At 46.5% G+C, this 21471-nt stretch overlaps 1 protein-coding gene across 2 annotated transcripts in view; it reads left to right on the top strand.

Moving 5' to 3' along the window:
* Window positions 1–21471, top strand: part of LOC311103669 (rho GDP-dissociation inhibitor 2-like) — an 84479-nt gene that overhangs the window by 24664 nt on the left and 38344 nt on the right. The window lies entirely within an intron of this gene.

The raw sequence follows: 21471 nt of genomic DNA, 5'->3' as shown, positions 1-21471 counted from the left end.
GAGGGTGAATCCCTCATAACAATCTCCAGAGTGGCGCAGTGCATAAGGCACTGCATCGCAGTGCTAGCTGTGCCACTAGAGATCCTGGTTCGAGTCCAGGCTCTGTCGCAGCCGGCCGCGACCGGGAGACCCATGGGCGGCGCACAATTGGTCCAACGTAGGGGAGGGTTTGGCCGGCAGGGATGTGGGTTCGTTTCCCATGGGAAAAAATAAACAAAACATGTATGCATAAACAAAACATGTATGCATTCACTAACTGTAAGTCGCTCTGGATAAGAGCGTCTGCTAAATGACTAAAATGTAAATGTAAACAATGTGTTTCTGCAGATAAATTACCAAATGATTCTCTAAAGAATTGCAAAATTATTCTCTAAAGAGGGTGAATCACTCAAAACAATGAATCCTCACTGCAGAAACAATAAATCGTGGGGAGAGCGTGTCAACCTTGTCCAAGCTGATATTTTCAGTACAGGCATCTAATAATTTGGCCAGCTAAAAATGTATTTGATCCCGCATTTCACGATCTGACATAATGGTAGCCTACCTTTTGGGCTTTAGATAGATTATTAAGCCTTTTGAACAAAGAGCCGTTTGGGAGCCATCCCTACGCATTTAAACAGCACCCTAGATTGGTCCCATCCCTACGTAGGTGTTTAAACAGCACCCTAGATATATCCCATCCCTAAGTAGGTGTTTAAACAGCACCCTAGATATATCCCATCCCTAAGTAGGTGTTTAAACAGCACCCTAGATATATCCCATCCCTAAGTAGGTGTTTAAACAGCACCCTAGATATATCCCATCCCTAAGTAGGTGTTTAAACAGCACCCTAGATATATCCCATCCCTAAGTAGGTGTTTAAACAGCACCCTAGATATATCCCATCCCTAAGTAGGTGTTTAAACAGCACCCTAGATATATCCCATCCCTACGTAGGTGTTTAAACAGCACCCTAGATATATCCCATCCCTAAGTAGGTGTTTAAACAGCACCCTAGATATATCCCATCCCTAAGTAGGTGTTTAAACAGCACCCTAGATATATCCCATCCCTAAGTAGGTGTTTAAACAGCACCCTAGATATATCCCATCCCTACGTAGGTGTTTAAACAGCACCCTAGATATATCCCATCCCTAAGTAGGTGTTTAAACAGCACCCTAGATATATCCCATCCCTAAGTAGGTGTTTAAACAGCACCCTAGATATATCCCATCCCTACGTAGGTGTTTAAACAGCACCCTAGATATATCCCATCCCTAAGTAGGTGTTTAAACAGCACCCTAGATATATCCCATCCCTACGTAGGTGTTTAAACAGCACCCTAGATATATCCCATCCCTAAGTAGGTGTTTAAACAGCACCCTAGATATATCCCATCCCTAAGTAGGTGTTTAAACAGCACCCTAGATATATCCCATCCCTAAGTAGGTGTTTAAACAGCACCCTAGTAGGCCTAGAGGGCCGTGACATGTGCTTTAGCCTCACTGACATCAGCACTCTGCTCGTATCCTAAATGGCACCCTACAAAGGTTGGCACCCTACTAAGGTTGGCACCGTACCAGTGTCGTGATACTCAGAGGTATCGTGGTAAGGAAGCGAAACATGAAGCGCACTGGAATTTCCTGAGGAAAACAGTCCTAATGGTGGAAACAAACAGCTGTATGTTGTCGCCCAGAATCACGTTTATGTTCCAAACAGCTGTACGTCTCCCGAGTGGCGCAGCGGTCTAAGGCACTGCATCGCAGTGCTAGCTGTGCCACTAGAGATCCTGGTTCGAGCCCAGGCTCTGTCGTAGCCGGCCGCGACCGGGAGACCCATGGGGCGGCGCACAATTTGCCCAGCGTCGTCGAGGGTAGGGGAGGGAATGGCCGGCAGGGATGTAGCTCAGTTGGTAGAGCATGGCGTTTGCAACCCCAGGGTTGTGGGTTCGATTCCCACGGTGGGCCAGTATGAAACAATTTAAAATATATAATAATAATGTATGCACTCGCTAACTGTAAGTCGCTCTGGATAAGAGCGTCTGCTAATTGACTAAAATGTAATGTAAATGTATGTTGTCACCCAGAATCACGTTTCTGTCCCGAGCTATAGACTATATGCTCCATAGGTTCTGAAGGACCAGAGAGTTTAGTCTGCTTTGGGTTTTCCTTTTTACCAAAGAAAATCATGTATCGTGGTATCACCATACTGGTATAGTGAAAACCCTACACCCTATTCCCTGTGGGCCCTGGTCAAAAGTAGTGCACTATACAGGGAACCATTTAGGACACAGACTCTGACCACCTCCTGAGTTTAGACACAGATTGATGAAACAGATTGACTTTAAAGAGAAGATTCACCCTCATTACATTTATAGGACTATTTATTATTCCTCTGAATAATCCTACATTATTGATGTTAAACGCTGGTCAGAAAAATCTGGTCGAGGGTAGAAGGGGTTGTCAAGACCTGCCGCTCCAAGTGGCACTCTATTCCCTTTGGCCGATGCCCGTAGGATCCAGATTTTTCACCTAGTCGGCTCGGGGATTAGAACCAGCGACCTTTCGGTTACTGGCACAACGCTCTTACCCACTAAGCTACTGGCCGCCCCGTACTGTAGAGGGGAATAGCAGGGGCCCATTTGGGAGGCAGTTCGCCCCTAGAGACACTGATCTAAGGCCGGTTTTATGTTCTGCCCTCCAATGGTTAATGTTGGTGTTGGGGGAGGGGGGAAGCTGATCCGAGATCTGTAGTTAAGGTTAGTATTGGGGGAGGGGAAGCTGATCCTAGATCTGTAGTTACGGTTGGTGTTGGGGGAGGGGAAGCTGATCCTAGATCTGTAGTTAAGGTTGGTATTGGGGGAGGGGAAGCTGATCCTAGATCTGTAGTTAAGGTTGGTATTGGGGGAGGGGGAAGCTGATCCGAGATCTGTAGTTAAGGTTGGTGTTGGGGGAGGGGAAGCTGATCCGAGATCTGTAGTTACGGTTGGTATTGGGGGAGGGGGAAGTTGATCCGAGATCTGTAGTTAAGGTTGGTGTTGGGGGAGGGGAAGCTGATCCGAGATCTGTAGTTACGGTTGGTGTTGGGGGAGGGGGAAGCTGATCCTAGATCTGTAGTTAAGGTTAGTATTGGGGGAGGGGAAGCTGATCCTAGATCTGTAGTTAAGGTTAGTATTGGGGGAGGGGAAGCTGATCCTAGATCTGTAGTTAAGGTTAGTATTGGGGGAGGGGAAGCTGATCCTAGATCTGTAGTTAAGGTTAGTGTTGGGGGAGGGGAAGCTGATCCTAGATCTGTAGTTAAGGTTAGTATTGGGGGAGGGGGGAAGCTGATCCTAGATCTGTAGTTAAGGTTAGTATTGGGGGAGGGGGAAGCTGATCCTAGATCTGTAGTTAAGGTTAGTATTGGGGGAGGGGAAGCTGATCCGAGATCTGTAGTTACGGTTGGTATTGGGGGAGGGGAAGCTGATCCGAGATCTGTAGTTAAGGTTAGTATTGGGGGAGGGGGGAAGCTGATCCTAGATCTGTAGTTAAGGTTAGTATTGGGGGAGGGGGGAAGCTGATCCTAGATCTGTAGTTACGGTTGGTGTTGGGGGAGGGGGAAGCTGATCCGAGATCTGTAGTTACGGTTGGTGTTGGGGGAGGGGAAGCTGATCCTAGATCTGTAGTTACGGTTAGTATTGGGGGAGGGGAAGCTGATCCTAGATCTGTAGTTAAGGTTAGTATTGGGGGAGGGGGGAAGCTGATCCTAGATCTGTAGTTACGGTTAGTATTGGGGGAGGGGAAGCTGATCCTAGATCTGTAGTTACGGTTAGTATTGGGGGAGGGGAAGCTGATCCTAGATCTGTAGTTACGGTTAGTATTGGGGGAGGGGAAGCTGATCCTAGATCTGTAGTTACGGTTAGTATTGGGGGAGGGGGGAAGCTGATCCTAGATCTGTAGTTACGGTTGGTGTTGGGGGAGGGGGAAGCTGATCCTAGATCTGTAGTTACGGTTAGTATTGGGGGAGGGGGAAGCTGATCCTAGATCTGTAGTTAAGGTTAGTATTGGGGGAGGGGGGAAGCTGATCCTAGATCTGTAGTTAAGGTTAGTATTGGGGGAGGGGAAGCTGATGCTAGATCTGTAGTTACGGTTAGTATTGGGGGAGGGGAAGCTGATCCTAGATCTGTAGTTACGGTTAGTATTGGGGGAGGGGAAGCTGATCCTAGATCTGTAGTTAAGGTTGGTGTTGGGGGAGGGGAAGCTGATCCTAGATCTGTAGTTACGGTTGGTGTTGGGGGAGGGGGAAGCTGATCCTAGATCTGTAGTTACGGTTAGTATTGGGGGAGGGGGAAGCTGATCCTAGATCTGTAGTTAAGGTTAGTATTGGGGGAGGGGGGAAGCTGATCCTAGATCTGTAGTTACGGTTAGTATTGGGGGAGGGGGGAAGCTGATCCTAGATCTGTAGTTAAGGTTAGTATTGGGGGAGGGGAAGCTGATCCTAGATCTGTAGTTAAGGTTAGTATTGGGGGAGGGGAAGCTGATCCTAGATCTGTAGTTAAGGTTAGTATTGGGGGAGGGGAAGCTGATCCTAGATCTGTAGTTAAGGTTAGTATTGGGGGAGGGGGGAAGCTGATCCTAGATCTGTAGTTAAGGTTAGTATTGGGGGAGGGGGGAAGCTGATCCTAGATCTGTAGTTACGGTTAGTATTGGGGGAGGGGGAAGCTGATCCTAGATCTGTAGTTAAGGTTAGTATTGGGGGAGGGGAAGCTGATCCTAGATCTGTAGTTAAGGTTAGTATTGGGGGAGGGGGGAAGCTGATCCTAGATCTGTAGTTACGGTTAGTATTGGGGGAGGGGGAAGCTGATCCTAGATCTGTAGTTAAGGTTAGTATTGGGGGAGGGGGGAAGCTGATCCTAGATCTGTAGTTAAGGTTGGTGTTGGGGGAGGGGAAGCTGATCCGAGATCTGTAGTTACGGTTGGTGTTGGGGGAGGGGAAGCTGATCCTAGATCTGTAGTTACGGTTGGTGTTGGGGGAGGGGAAGCTGATCCGAGATCTGTAGTTACGGTTGGTGTTGGGGGAGGGGAAGCTGATCCTAGATCTGTAGTTACGGTTGGTGTTGGGGGAGGGGGAAGCTGATCCTAGATCTGTATCTGAAGACAGCTGAAGATCATGGTGGAGAGGAGAGGAGAGGAGAGATCATGGTGGAGAGGAGAGGAGAGGAGAGATCATGGTGGAGAGGAGAGGAGAGGAGAGATCATGGTGGAGAGGAGAGGAGAGGAGAGGAGAGATCATGGTGGAGAGGAGAGGAGAGGAGAGATCATGGTGGAGAGGAGAGGAGAGGAGAGATCATGGTGGAGAGGAGAGGAGAGGAGAGATCATGGTGGAGAGGAGAGGAGAGGAGAGATCATGGTGGAGAGGAGAGGAGAGGAGAGATCATGGTGGAGAGGAGAGGAGAGGAGAGATCATGGTGGAGAGGAGAGGAGAGGAGAGGAGAGATCATGGTGGAGAGGAGAGGAGAGGAGAGGAGAGATCATGGTGGAGAGGAGAGGAGAGGAGAGATCATGGTGGAGAGGAGAGGAGAGGAGAGATCATGGTGGAGAGGAGAGGAGAGGAGAGAGGTCAGTTGGAATGTTGTTAACACTTTGAGTCAGTCTGTGGAAAAATGGCCGCAGAGAAAGACATCATGTGTTATGAGTTGATAATAAATGATTATAAGGGAATATTATATCTTACTATGATAAGTATATATAAGAACTAAGTTATAACCAGTAATAATTTATTCAAGTCTTTTCTGTCAGCAGTTGGTATCAAACTACAAGTTGATATTGTTGAGCAACCCACTGTTGAGAAATGTAGGTCTGGCTTCCTCTTTTGAGTCAGCGTGTGTGTGTGTGTGTGTGTGTGCGTGCGTGTGTGTGTGCGTGTGTGTGTGTGTGTGTGTGCGCTTGCGTACGTGTGTGTGTGTGTGTCTTCCGCCCCTTTTGAAAGTATTTTTTTGGCATCTTCATTTCATTTCCTCCTGAACTGTAGCTAGCAGAAACACCAGTCAGACCAGCCTCACTGAACACTGAACAGGCCTACAAACAAGCTCACAGTCCTGGAGAATTATTGTTCTTGATCCAATCGGTGTATGTGTCTTAATATCTCCTATCTGACCAGCTCTCTATACCAGCCCCTGAGATTCCTTAAACTAGTTTATTAACCCCTATCTGACCAGCCCTCTATACCAGCCCCTGAGATTCCTTAAACTAGTATATTAACCCCTATCTGACCAGCCCTCTATACCAGCCCCAGAGACTCCTTAAACTAGTATATTAACCCCTATCTGACCAGCCCTCTATACCAGCCCCAGAGACTCCTTAAACTAGTTTATTAACCCCTATCTGACCAGCCCTCTATACCAGCCCCAGAGACTCCTTAAACTAGTTTATTAACCCCTATCTGACCAGCCCTCTATACCAGCCCCAGAGACTCCTTAAACTAGTATATTAACCCCTATCTGACCAGCCCTCTATACCAGCCCCTGAGACTCCTTAAACTAGTATATTAACCCCTATCTGACCAGCCCTCTATACAAGCCCCAGAGACTCCTTAAACCTCTTAAGGATCTGACCCTTTTTTTAAATTGTCGCCTAAAATGACATACCCAAATCTAACTGCCTGTAGCTCAGGACATGAAGCAAGGATATGCATATTCTTGATATCATTTGAAAGGAAACACTTTGAAGTTTGTGGAAAAGTGAAATGAATGTAGGAGAATATAACACATTAGATCTGGTAAAAGATAATACAAACAAAAAAAACATGCGTTTTCTATTATTTATTTTGTTGCAACATCTTTGAAATGCAAGAGAAAGGCCAGACAGTGATGTAGGATTCTAGATGTAATTTAGATGTTGTCCACCAGATGGCAGCAGCGCACGTGCAACGTTTTAGACTGATCCAGTGAAGAATGACATCACTACAAAATATTTTGTATCAAGTCTGCCAGGAGTTTTCCCAAATGTGCTGAATTGGTTTTCAAGTACATAACAATAGAGAACATACAAAAATGCTATGGTAATACAAAATTTAAGTTTGCACACTCCCAGGAATGTCATAAATGATGGATCATTAGCTTCCCTACAGAAAAGACAATATCCTTCACACATCTAGATGGCCGGGTGGGGTGGGTGTGGAGTCAGAGTTGATTTTTCAAACAAAACGACACTACATTTTATCTCTGCGACCCTCAGGATGACAAATCAGAGCAAGATTACTGAATATAAGTACATTATTTACCTTCAGAGCTGAATGTAACAAACCAGTTGTCCAAACTTTTGACTGGTACTGTACATTAAGTGTACAAAACATCAGGAACACCTGCTCTTTCCATGACGTAGACTGACCAGGTGAATCCATGTGAAAGCTATGGTCCCTTATTGATGTCACTTGTTAAATCCACTTCAATCCGTGTAGATGAAGGGGAGGAGACATGTTAAAGAAGGGTTTTTGAGCCTTGAGACATGGATTGTGTATGTGTGCCATTCAGAGGGTGAATGGGCAAGACAAAAGATTGAATTGCCTTTGAACGGGTATGGTAGTAGGTGCCAGGCGCACCGGTTTGTGTGTCAAGAACTGCAACGCTGCTGGGTTTTTCACGCTCAGCTTTTTCCAGTGTGTATCAAGAATGGTCCACCACCCAAAGGACATCCAGCCAACTTGACACTACTGTGGGAACCATTGGAGTCAACATGGGCCAGCATCCCTGTGTAATGCTTTCGGCATCTTGTAGAGTCCATGCCCCGACGAATTGAGGCAGTTCTGAGGGCAAAAGGGAATCAATATTAGTTATTGTTCAAGTTTGTACACAGTGTATAATGGTGTGTATAGACAGTATGGGCAGTATATGAATAGAAAAGGTGATGTTCAGCAGTAGTTATATAGGATGAGCCTTGACTAGAATACAGTATATACATATGAAGTAGGTGAAACAGTATGTAAACATTATTAAAGTAACCGGTGTTCAATGACTCTATGAACATAGGGCAGCAGTCTCTAAGGTGCAGGGTAGAGTATCGGGTGGTAGTCGGCTAGTGACAGTGGTAGTGGGGTGAACAGGCCAGGGCTCGGGTGGCTGAGGTCCTTGAAAACTGATTACCAATATAATTAGAACAGTAAACAAGTAATTTTGTTTCATAAAAAAAAAATTACTGTTCTAATTATTTTGGTAACCAGTTTATAATAGCAACAAGGCACCTCTGGGAGCAGGGTGAACAGGATGTGGCTGAGGTCCTTGATGATCTTCTTGGCCTTCCTGTGACACCGGGTGCTGTAGATGTCCTGGAGGGCAGGCAGTGTGCCCCCGATGATGCTTTGCGCTGACCGCAACACCCTCTGGAGAGCCCTGCGGTTGCGGATGGTGCAATTGCCGTACCAAGTGGTGATACAGCTGACAGGATGCTCTCAATGGTGCATCTGTAGAAGTTTCGTGAGGGTCTTAGGCACCAAGCAGAATTCCTTCAGCCTCCGGAGGTTGGCGCTGTTGCGCTTTCTTCACCACGCTGTCGGTGTGGGGGGACGCAGAGGAACTTGAGGCTTTTGACCCTCTCCACTGCAGCACCGTCGATGAGAAAAAAAAACTTAAAAACATTTAGCTCGACATGAAATTACTTCACCAAAGGATAGAGCAGTTTTCTATGGAGCGGGAAAGCTATGTACATGCATTGGACAGAGAAGTGTAGTGTAGGATACAAGATGCGACTGAAATATTGCAGGAGAGTGCTTGGCATGTTGTTCTTATCTGAATTAGGCCAACAAAATTAGACCTATGGAGGAATGGCTTCTATGAAGGAACTTTGAATGTCTTTGAACTTCATGGAGTTGGCTTAACTAACGTTGGACCAGCGCTAACCCTTAATCAGGACTCTGTTCCATTCCATTACCCATAATGCCGCCTTGAGTTTTCGAGAGCTAGACCAGAGCTAGTTAGCTAGCTAACAAGCTTGTGTGCACAGCGGCACCAGAATTAAAATAAAAACACGTCTTACCTTTTTTATAGTAAATAAAGCCAATGTAAAACGTGATAACTATAGTATCCTTAACTAGCATTGAAAAAGTGAATCCATTCTTCTCTAATTAAAAATCTCTCATTAATTAATGAATCATGTAACGTCAGTAGCTACAGTAGACTATGCTTCAGAGGGAGGGGGAGGGGCAGTGGGAGGGGCGGGGGGGCAGAGGGAGGGGCAGGGGGAGGGGGAGAGGGAGGTAGCCAACACACACACACTGGCAAAGATGTTCAGCTGACATACAGGCAGACACTGGAATACGTTTCTGAGTGACAGAGGGCTTGTTATTAACCGGTTCCCATGCTTTTAAAATAACGTTTCTGTTCCGGAACAGTATAGATCACTTTCGTTCTCAGTTCTTGTTCTGTTCCTCGAAAAATCTAGTTCTTATAAGGTTTTCAGTTCTGTTCCCTGAACCTGTTCCAACCCCTGATTCTTACATAGGTATTTCTCTTGTCCAGGTGGGATAGGGCAGTGTGAAGTGCAAAGGAGATTGTGTCGTCTGTGGATCAGTTAGGGTGGTATGCGAATTGTACTGGGTCTAGGTTGCCAGGTAAGGTGGAGGTGATCCTTGACTAGTCTCTCAAACCACTTCATGATGACAGAAGTGAGTGCTACGCGGCGATAGTCATTTAGTTCAGTTACCTTTGCTTTCTTGGGTACAGGAACAATGGTGGAAATCTTGAAGCATGTGGGGACAACAGACTGGTATAGGGAGAGGTTGAATATGTTCGTAAACCCATAGCTTGGGTAAACGTGTAGGCTGACAGTGTTGGTGGCATATCTCTCGGTGATTGAAAGGGCTTTGAGGCCTCTCATACAAGACAGTATACCGTAAAATAGAAAGTGTATTTTTCCTGAAGAACTGTGTGCTTTCTTCAGCTGTCCAGAAGTATGTCATTTCAGAGGTCAACAAACTGACATTATAAAGCAAACATTCCCAGAAGTTATTTTCCCACCATAATAGTAGAACTAGAATGTAAACAAAGAATAGCAATACTAGTATGTATCAAATAACAGTGTAATCTGATCCTATGGGCCGGGATTCAAGCCTTATTTAAAGGAGATTTCTGATTGAGTGGGCATCTGCAGCGTTTACTGTGAATGTGACCACGAACACCTTTTAATAGCTGCATTGTAGACAGCATCGGATTGAATACAGGCCTAAAACTATGGTTAGTTAGTGTTGAGTGTTAGCATCGGATTGAATACAGGCCTAAAACTATGGTTAGTTAGTGTTGAGTGTTAGCATCGGATTGAATACAGGCCTAAAACTATGGTTAGTTAGTGTTGAGTGTTAGCATCGGATTGAATACAGGCCTAAAACTATGGTTAGTTAGTGTTGAGTGTTAGCATCGGATTGAATACAGGCCTATTTTTTATTTTTTTTATTTCCCCTTTATTTAACCAGTTAAGCCAGTTGAGAACAAGTTCTCATTTACAACTGCGACCTGGCCAAGATAAAGCAAAGCAGTGCGATAAAAACAACAACACATAGTTACATATGGGGTAAACAAAACATAAAGTCAAAAATACAATATAAAATATTATATACAGTCTGTGCAAATGTAGTAAGTTATGGAGGTAAGGCAATAAATAGGCTATAGTGCAAAATAATTACAATTAGTATTAACACTGGAATGATAGATGTGCAAGAGATGATGTGCAAATAGAGATACTGGGGTGCAAATGAGCTAAATAAATAACAATGTAAATAACAAAATGGGGATGAGGTAGTTGGATGGTCTAAAACTATGTTTAGTTCGTGTTGAGTGTTAGCACCATTAATCTGATCTGATCCTAGATCTATTTTGGATTGATTCTAGATCTGTGGTTAGTGTTGTGTTAGGATTGATCCTAGATCTGTGGTTAGTCTGATCCTAGATCTGGCTGTGGTTAGTGTTGTGTGTTAGGATTGATCCTAGATCAGTGGTTAATCTTTTTTTTCTTTTTTTTTCTTTTTTAGTCATTTAGCAGACGCTCTTATCCAGAGCGACTTGCAGTTATTGAGTGCCTACATTATTTTTTTTCATACTGGCCCCCCATGGGAATCGAACCCACAACCCTGGCGTTGCAAACGCCATGCTCTACCAACTGAGCTACATCCCTAGATCAGTGGTGAATCTGATCCCCGGTCAGTGGTTTGTTAGTGTTGAGTGTTAGCATTACTCTGGCCTGATCCCATATCTGATCCCCGGTCAGTGGTTTGTTAGTGTTGAGTGTTAGCATTACTCTGGCCTGATCCCATATCTGATCCCCGGTCAGTGGTTTGTTAGTGTTGAGTGTTAGCATTACTCTGGCCTGATCCCATATCTGATCCCCGGTCAGTGGTTTGTTAGTGTTGAGTGTTAGCATTACTCTGGCCTGATCCCATATCTGATCCCCGGTCAGTGGTTTGTTAGTGTTGAGTGTTAGCATTACTCTGGCCTGATCCCATATCTGATCCCCGGTCAGTGGTTTGTTAGTGTTGAGTGTTAGCATTACTCTGGCCTGATCCCATATCTGATCCCCGGTCAGTGGTTTGTTAGTGTTGAGTGTTAGCATTACTCTGGCCTGATCCCATATCTGATCCCCGGTCAGTGGTTTGTTAGTGTTGAGTGTTAGCATTACTCTGGCCTGATCCCATATCTGATCCCCGGTCAGTGGTTTGTTAGTGTTGAGTGTTAGCATTACTCTGGCCTGATCCCATGTGACAGAGACAGAAGTTCAGAGGGTCACAGAGTTTTCTGAACCTCAGATGACACAATGTGTTTTGGTCTAAAGTGGTGCACTATATAGGGAATAGATCTCTGGTCTAAAGTAGTGCACTATATAGGGAATAGATCTCTGGTCTAAAGTAGTGCACTATATAGGGAATAGATCTCTGGTCTAAAGTAGTGCACTATATAGGGAATAGATCTCTGGTCTAAAGTAGTGTACTATATAGGGAATAGATCTCTGGTCTAAAGTAGTGTTATATAGGGAATAGATCTCTGGTCTAAAGTAGTGCACTATATAGGGAATAGATCTCTGGTCTAAAGTAGTGCACTATATAGGGAATAGATCTCTGGTCAAAAGTAGTGCACTATATAGGGAATAGGACTCTGGTCTAAAGTAGTGCACTATATAGGGAATAGGACTCTGGTCTAAAGTAGTGCACTATATAGGGAATAGGACTCTGGTCTAAAGTAGTGCACTATATAGGGAATAGGACTCTGGTCTAAAGTAGTGCACTATATAGGGAATAGGACTCTGGTCTAAAGTAGTGCACTATATAGGGAATAGGACTCTGGTCTAAAGTAGTGCACTATATAGGGAATAGGACTCTGGTCTAAAGTAGTGCACTATATAGGGAATAGGACTCTGGTCTAAAGTAGTGCACTATATAGGGAATAGGACTCTGGTCTAAAGTAGTGCACTATATAGGGAATAGATCTCTGGTCTAAAGTAGTGCACTATATAGGGAATAGGACTCTGGTCTAAAGTAGTGCACTATATAGGGAATAGATCTCTGGTCTAAAGTAGTGTTATATAGGGAATAGGACTCTGGTCTAAAGTAGTGCACTATATAGGGAATAGATCTCTGGTCTAAAGTAGTGCACTATATTGTGACACTCTGGCTCTAGGACTTTTGTATGTGAGCTAGAGTGTATGTTGTTTTGTTGGGGATTTGGGTGTTTTTCTATGTTGGTAGTTCTGTCGGGTGTATTTCTATGTTTGCAGGTCTGTGGGTTGTTTTTCTAGGTGGTTGTATGTTGTAGTCAATGACTCCCAATCGGAGGTAACGAGTGTCAGCTGTCGGCTCGTTATCTCTGATTGGGAGCCATATTTAAACTGTCAGTTTTCACCTTTGTTTTGTGGGTTATTGTTCCTGTTCCAGTGTTTCTATGTTTCTGTCGGTGTCAGAGGACTTCACGTATCGTCATTTGTTTTGTTTTCTCGTGTTGTGCTTTATTTAATAAAGTCATCATGTTCACTCCACGCGCTGCGTATTGGTCCGCTCCTTTAGACGATCGTGACAGAATAACCCACCATAAAAGGACCAAGCAGCGCGTCCAGGGGTAAAGGGTCCTGGACTTGGGAGGAGATCCTGGACGGTATGGATCGCCGACCATGGAGCGAGACGGTGGAGAGGCGACGACGAGAGGAGCAACGGCGGCAGCAGGTTTTTCGTCGGAAGGACGAGAGGCAACCCCAAGAAATTTTTTGGGGGGGGCACATGGCTTGGGCAGCTGGGCAGCAGGAGGCTGCCACAGGGAGAAAAGGAGAGAAGGCTAACGGAGTACGGGAGCCATTGGCGAGTGGAAGGAGGGAAGTGTGTGTGGCACGGCGTGAAGGACTGATGTGTGTTGCCAGTCCGGTCCGGCCCGTTCCTGATCCTCGGTTGAGGCCAGTGGTGTGTGTTCCCGGTACGGACCGGCCTGTTCCTACTCCAAGCACCAGGTCCACGGTGTGCTACGCCAGTCCGGTCCGGCCTATTCCGGCCACTCGCACCAGGGATGCGGTGCGCGTCGCCAGCCCGGCCCGGCCTGTTCCGGCCACTCGCACCAGGGATACGGTGCGCGTCGCCAGCTCAGCCCGGCCTGTTCCTACTCCACGCACCAGGGATACGGTGCGCTTCGCCAGCCCAGCCCGGCCTGTTCCTACTCCACGCACCAGGGATACGGTGCGCTTCGCCAGCCCGGCCCGGCCTGTTCCGGCCACTCGCACCAGGGATACGGTGCGCGTCGCCAGCCCAGCCCGGCCTGTTCCTGCTCTCCGCACTAGGCGTGAGGTGAGTCCCCAGGGTCCAGCATGCCCTGTTCCGGCTCCCCGCACTAGGCGTTATGGGAGTCCCCAGGGTCCAGCATGCCCTGTTCCGACTCCCCGCACTAGCCCTGAGATGCGTGTCCTCAGCCCGGTACCTCCAGTTCCGGCACCACGCATCAGGCCTACGGTGCGTCCCCAGGGTCCAGCATGCCCTGTTGCTTCTCCCCGCACTAGCCCTGAGATGCGTGTCCTCAGCCCGGTACCTCCTGTTCCGGCACCACGCACCAGGCCTACGATGCGCCTCAGACGGCCAGAGTCTGCCGTCTGCCCAACGGGGCCTGAACTGCCCGTCTGCCCAAAGCCTGCAAAGCCGCCCGTCTGCCATGAGCCATCAGAGCCGTCCGCCAGACCGGAGCCGCTAGAGCCTTCCGCCAGACAGGATCAGCCAGAGCCTTCCGCCAGACAGGATCAGCCAGAGCCTTCTGCCAGACAGGATCAGCCAGAGCCTTCTGCCAGACAGGATCAGCCAGAGCCTTCTGCCAGACAGGATCAGCCAGAGCCTTCCGCCAGACAGGATCAGCCAGATCCGTCAGTCGGCCATGAGCAGCCAGATCCGTCAGCCAGCCATGAGCAGCCAGATCCGTCAGCCAGCCATGAGCAGCCAGATCCGTCAGCCAGCCATGAGCAGCCAGATCCGTCAGCCAGCCATGAGCAGCCAGATCCGTCAGCCAGCCATGAGCAGCCAGATCCGTCAGCCAGCCATGAGCCGTCCAGCCAGGATCCGCCAGAGCCGTCCAGCCAGGATCCGCCAGAGCCGTCCAGCCGGGATCCGCCAGAGCCGTCCAGCCGGGATCCGCCAGAGCCGTCCAGCCGGGATCCGCCAGAGCCGTCCAGCCAGGATCCGCCAGCCAGCCAGGATCCGCCAGAGCCAGCCAGCCAGGATCCGCCATTTAGTCAGGTGCTGCCCCTTAGCTCGGTGTTGCTCCTTATCCTGGTGCTGTCCCTTATCCGGGTGCTGTCCCTTAGCCTGGTACTGCCCCTTAGTCCGGTACTGCCCCTTAGTCCGGTACTGCCCCGTAGTCCGGTGCTGCCCCTTAGTCCGGTGCTGCCCCTTATCCCGGTGCTGCCCCTTATCCCGGTGCTGCCCCTTATCCCGGTGCTGCCCCTTAGGCCGATGCTGCCCCTTAGTCCGGTGTTGCCCCTTAGTCCAGGTGGGGTTAGTTGGAGGGTGGTCATTGGGAGGAGGCTACCGAAGCAGGTTGTGACTGTGGTGGGGTGGGGATCACGACCGGGGCCAGAGCCGCCACCGTGGACAGACGCCCACCCAGACCCTCCCCTAGTCCTGATGTTGGTGCGCCCGGAGTTCGCACCTTTAGGGGGGGGTACTGTGACACTCTGGCTCTAGGACTTTTGTATGTGAGCTAGAGTGTATGTTGTTTTGTTGGGGATTTGGGTGTTTTTCTATGTTGGTAGTTCTGTCGGGTGTATTTCTATGTTTGCAGGTCTGTGGGTTGTTTTTCTAGGTGGTTGTATGTTGTAGTCAATGACTCCCAATCGGAGGTAACGAGTGTCAGCTGTCGGCTCGTTATCTCTGATTGGGAGCCATATTTAAACTGTCAGTTTTCACCTTTGTTTTGTGGGTTATTGTTCCTGTTCCAGTGTTTCTATGTTTCTGTCGGTGTCAGAGGACTTCACGTATCGTCATTTGTTTTGTTTTCTCGTGTTGTGCTTTATTTAATAAAGTCATCATGTTCACTCCACGCGCTGCGTATTGGTCCGCTCCTTTAGACGATCGTGACATATATAGGGAATAGGACTCTGGTCTAAAGTAGTGCACTATATAGGGAATAGATCTCTGGTCTAAAGTAGTGTTATATAGGGAATAGGACTCTGGTCTAAAGTAGTGCACTATATAGGGAATAGGACTCTGGTCTAAAGTAGTGCACTATATAGGGAATAGATCTCTGGTCTAAAGTAGTGTTATATAGGGAATAGGACTCTGGTCTAAAGTAGTGCACTATATAGGGAATAGGACTCTGGTCTAAAGTAGTGCACTATATAGGGAATAGGACTCTGGTCTAAAGTAGTGTTATATAGGGAATAGGACTCTGGTCTAAAGTAGTGCACTATATAGGGAATAGGACTCTGGTCTAAAGTAGTGTTATATAGGGAATAGGACTCTGGTCTAAAGTAGTGCACTATATAGGGAATAGATCTCTGGTCTAAAGTAGTGCACTATATAGGGAATAGGACTCTGGTCTAAAGTAGTGTTATATAGGGAATAGATCTCTGGTCTAAAGTAGTGCACTATATAGGGAATAGATCTCTGGTCTAAAGTAGTGCACTATATAGGGAATAGATCTCTGGTCTAAAGTAGTGCACTATATATAGGGAATAGATCTCTGGTCTAAAGTAGTGTTATATAGGGAATAGGACTCTGGTCTAAAGTAGTGCACTATATAGGGAATAGGACTCTGGTCTAAAGTAGTGCACTATATAGGGAATAGGACTCTGGTCTAAAGTAGTGCACTATATAGGGAATAGGACTCTGGTCTAAAGTAGTGCACTATATAGGGAATAGGACTCTGGTCTAAAGTAGTGCACTATATAGGGAATAGGACTCTGGTCTAAAGTAGTGCACTATATAGGGAATAGGACTCTGGTCTAAAGTAGTGTACTATATAGGGAATAGGACTCTGGTCTAAAGTAGTGCACTATATAGGGAATAGATATCTGGTCTAAAGTAGTGCACTATATAGGGAATAGATATCTGGTCTAAAGTAGTGCACTATATAGGGAATAGATCTCTGGTCTAAAGTAGTGCACTATATAGGGAATAGGACTCTGGTCTAAAGTAGTGCACTATATAGGGAATAGATCTCTGGTCTAAAGTAGTGCACTATATAGGGAATAGGACTCTGGTCTAAAGTAGTGCACTATATAGGGAATAGGACTCTGGTCTAAAGTAGTGCACTATATAGGGAATAGGACTCTGGTCTAAAGTAGTGCACTATATAGGGAATAGGACTCTGGTCTAAAGTAGTGCACTATATAGGGAATAGATTGCCATTTGGGGCGCATCCTCCTTCGCATAGAGTTGATCAGGCTGTTGATTGGAACACGCTGTGGATATCAGGCTGTTGATTGGAACACGCTGTGGATATCAGGCTGTTGATTGGAACACGCTGTGGATATCAGGCTGTTGATTGGAACACGCTGTGGATATCAGGCTGTTGATTGGAACACGCTGTGGATATCAGGCTGTTGATTGGAACACGCTGTGGATATCAGGCTGTTGATTGTGGCCTGTGGAATGTTGTCCCACTCCTCTTCAATGGCTGTGAGAAGTTTCTGGATATTGGCGGGAACTGGAACACGCTGTCGTACACGTCGATCCAGAGCATCCCAAACATGCTCAGTGGGTGACATGTCTAGTGAGTATGCAGGCCATAGAATAACTGGGACATTTTTAGCTTCCTGGAATTGTGTACAGATCCTTGCGACACGGGGCTGTGCATTATCATGCTGAAACATTAGTTGATGGCGGTGGATGAATGGCACGACAATGGGTCTCAGGATCTCGTCACGGTATCTCTGTGCATTCAAATTGCCATCGATAAAATGCAATTGTGTTCATTGTCGGTAGCTTATGCCTGCCCATACCATAACCCCACCGCCACCATGGGGCACTCTGTTCACAACGTTGAGATCAGCAAACCGCTCACCCACACGACGCCATACACGTGGTCTGCGGTTGTGAGGCCGGTTGGATGTACTGCCAAATTCTCTAAAATGACATTGGAGGTGGCTTATGGTAGAGAAATGAACATTCAATTATCTGTCAACAGCTCAGGTGGACATTCCTGCAGTCAGCATGCAAATTGCATGGTCCCTCAAAACTTGAGACATCTGTGGCATTGTGTTGTGTGACAAAACTGCACATTTTAGAGTGGCCTTTTATTGTCCCCAGCACAAGGTGCACCTGTGTAATGATCACGCTGTTTAATCAGGTTCTTGATATGCCACACCTGTCAGGCGGTTGGATTATCTTGGCAAAGGAGAAATGCTCACTAACAGGGATGTAAACAAATTTGTGCACAAAACTTCAGAGAAATTAGCTTTTTGTGCGTATGGAACATTTCTGGGATATTTTTATTTCAGCTCATGAAACATGGGACCAACAGTTACCATGTTGCGTTGATATTTAGGTTTAGTGTAGTTCTGTGAGAGATACAGGCACGCTTCTCTCTCTCACCACAGACACGGCCACGCGTCGGTCTATATACAGTAGCCTATAATGTTACACAAACCACAGGCTAAACCCGGGCCGGCCCAACATGAAGCAATTCTTAGAATATCACGTTTTCACATTACGTTTTTTACTTGGGCAGGAGAATTAGAGGAGGCAACTTGAATTAACTCTGCTGGCTTTTATTACAATTTTTACATTGGTAACAGTGAAAATTATTTTTCATGCCAGGAGAGGTACCGGATCCTGGCAAATGGGTTCTGGAACGAACAGTCCAAAACTGAGAGGTGTGTGTGTGTGTGTGTCAGAGGAAATGGACACTGTTATACTGTGATGACAATAGAAAACAATAAACTAAAACAGAATGAATGGAAAGCTGCTGTATTCATCTAGTCTGGTTTCAACTATGACAACAACAACAAGTTATAGGGGGGAGAGAGAGAGCAGTGACACTGTGTGTATGTGTGTGTGTGTGTGTGTGTGTGTGTGTGTGTGTGTGCGTGTGTGTGTGTGTGTGTGTGCGTGCGCGCGCCTTTCACCATTTTGAAAGTCTTTTTTTGGCATCTTCATTTCATTTCCTCCTAAACTGCAGCTAGCAGACGAAGCAGTCAGACCAGCTTCTCCCTGTCTCTCTGAACTCTGAATAGGTCTACAAATAGACTGTCTCTCTGAACTCTGAATAGGTCTACAAACAGACTCTGTCTCTCTGAACTCTGAACTCTGAATAGGTCTACAAACAGACTCTGTCTCTCTGAACTCTGAATAGGTCTACAAATAGACTGTCTCTCTGAACTCTGAATAGGTCTACAAATAGACTGTCTCTCTGAACTCTGAATAGGTCTACAAATAGACTGTCTCTCTGAACTCTGAATAGGTCTACAAATAGACTGTCTCTCTGAACTCTGAATAGGTCTACAAATAGACTGTCTCTCTGAACTCTGAATAGGTCTACAAATAGACTGTCTCTCTGAACTCTGAATAGGTCTACAAATAGACTGTCTCTCTGAACTCTGAACTCTGAATAGGTCTACAAATAGACTGTCTCTCTGAACTCTGAATAGGTCTACAAATAGACTGTCTCTCTGAACTCTGAACTCTGAATAGGTCTACAAATAGACTATCTCTCTGAACTCTGAACTCTGAATAGGTCTACAAATAGACTGTCTCTCTGAACTCTGAATAGGTCTACAAATAGACTGTCTCTCTGAACTCTGAACTCTGAATAGGTCTACAAATAGACTGTCTCTCTGAACTCTGAACTCTTAATAGGTCTACAAACAGACTGTCTCTCTGAACTCTGAACTCTGAATTGGTCTACAAACAGACCAGAGCATATGAGCGGAGTGGAGCGGTGAGAATCTCAGCTCCTCGCTCACGGAGCTGTTCACCCCTCCGCTCCCCCCGCTCAAAGCCACATCAGGCCAGTCCGCTCATTATCGCTCAGCGCTCAACGCAGTTTGCATCGCGCTCCACTCAAATCGCCCCCCGCTCACTCCAAAAAAGGAACAAAATCTGCATGTATTTCACTTTTAGCTTAAACCACAGCCTTACTTTATCTCCCCGAATTTGTTGCATACAGACTCATCTCGGATTATCCATTCTGTCTTGAAACGGGGATCTAACACTGACGCTAAAATGAGATGTTAATCAGTATAGTATATTCCATAGCGAATTGACACGTTGTTTGCCAATGTTTCTGCAAAAGCAGCGATGCCCATTGGAAGTGCAGCGTGAGTGTAATCGGTGAGCAGGGATTTGATTTCTGTGACAGCAGGGAGGATCATCCCCAGGTTCCCCAGCTCCTTCTGCATTTTGTCTGTGAGGTCTGCTAGTGGTGTCAGCACACTGACAAGGTGCGTCAGCTGCCGTACTTGATTCAGGGTGATGTTAGCAACATTAGACTTGAGTTTGTTTTACCATAACGGGTCTTTTTGGAACAACCGGATGAACGACTGAATCATCCGCAGCTGGCTGCTCCATCGAATGGCGCAGGCATTTGTGGGGCGGACACCTAATTGGTCGGTTTCCTCTGTGCTCTTGCGTACACTTTTCACCAGGTGCCCGACTTTCACTAACAGCCTATTAATGTTGTCGTGCTTGTTAACGGCGTTTTTGATCGCCAGCTGAAGCATGTGAATGGGGCATCTCAGATGTAAATTTGACAAAGTAAAGTACTGATTTATCATAGTTTCTTGGGGGAGTGTAGCCCGGTTGAGCTGCGCTGGCGAAGTGTTGCATCCCTTCGCGTTCTCCTTTACTCAGCGGTTCATAGTCCATGAAAATCATTTCAAAAAATGCTACATCCAGCTCTCTTTTTCTCTCCCTTGTTATGGTTGGGCCTTTGCGTGCAGTGAATAAACTTTTGAATTCCTCAACCCTTTTCTCTTGTTGCTGCTGCTGCTCCTCTCGCTCTATAAAATACAAATTAATGGACGACACAAATTAAATTAAACAGATGGATTCTGGGTCAGGCTTGAGCATGCTTCAGACTCGTGGTGTGAGCGAGCGAAATTGGAGCGGGACATAGGGCGACGCTCCGTCCTTTTAAAAATGCCGCTCTGCGCTCTGTTCAAAATCCGTCCGCTCACGCTCCACGCTCGCTCCCGCTCCACTCCGCTCATATGCTCTGAAACAGACTCTGTCTCTCTGAACTCTGAACTCTAAATAGGTCTACAAATAGACTGTCTCTCTGAACTCTGAACTCTGAATAGGTCTACAAATAGACTCTGTCACTCTGAACTCTGAATTGGTCTACAAACAGACTCTGTCTCTGAACTCTGAACTCTGAATAGGTCAACAAACAGACTCTGTCTCTCTGAACTCTGAACTCTGAATAGGTCTACAAACAGATTCTGTCTCTGAACTCTGAATAGGTCAACAAACAGACTCTGTCTCTCTGAACTCTGAATAGGTAAAAAAACAGACTCACAGTCTTGGAGAATTATTGTTCTTGATCCATTAGGTGTGTGTGTTTTGAAGGGTGTGTCACTGGGTTGGTGGCGTGCTCGTGTCATGTCCTTGGTTAGTGTGCATCCATGTATGTGTATGCCAGAATGTGTCTGATCCTGTGTGTGTGTGTGTGTCTGATCCTGTGTGTGTGTGTGTCTGATCCTGTGTGTGTGTGTGTGTCTGATCCTGTGTGTGTCTGAGCCTCTGTGTGTCTGATCCTCTGTGTGTGTGTGTGTGTGTGTGTGTGTGTGTGTGTGTGTGTGTGTGTGTGTGTGTGTCGTTTAGAAGAGAAAGGGAAACTCCCTTAATATCATCCATCTGCTGCAGGGGAGTGACACTGAAGAAAGGGAAGCACCCATAATATTATCCATCTGCTGTAGGGGAGTGACACTGAAGAAAGGGAGGTTCCCTTAATATTTTCCATCTGCTGCAGGGGAGTGACACTGAAGAAAGGGAAGCACCCATAATATATATATTATCCATCTGCTGCAGGGGAGTGACACTGAAGAAAGGGAAGCTCCCTTTAATATTTTCCAT

Source organism: Coregonus lavaretus (genome assembly GCF_964263955.1).
Source record: "Coregonus lavaretus genome assembly, chromosome: 28".
NCBI classification, from domain to species: Eukaryota; Metazoa; Chordata; class Actinopteri; order Salmoniformes; family Salmonidae; genus Coregonus; species Coregonus lavaretus.
This window is presented reverse-complemented; position numbering and strand designations above follow the sequence as displayed.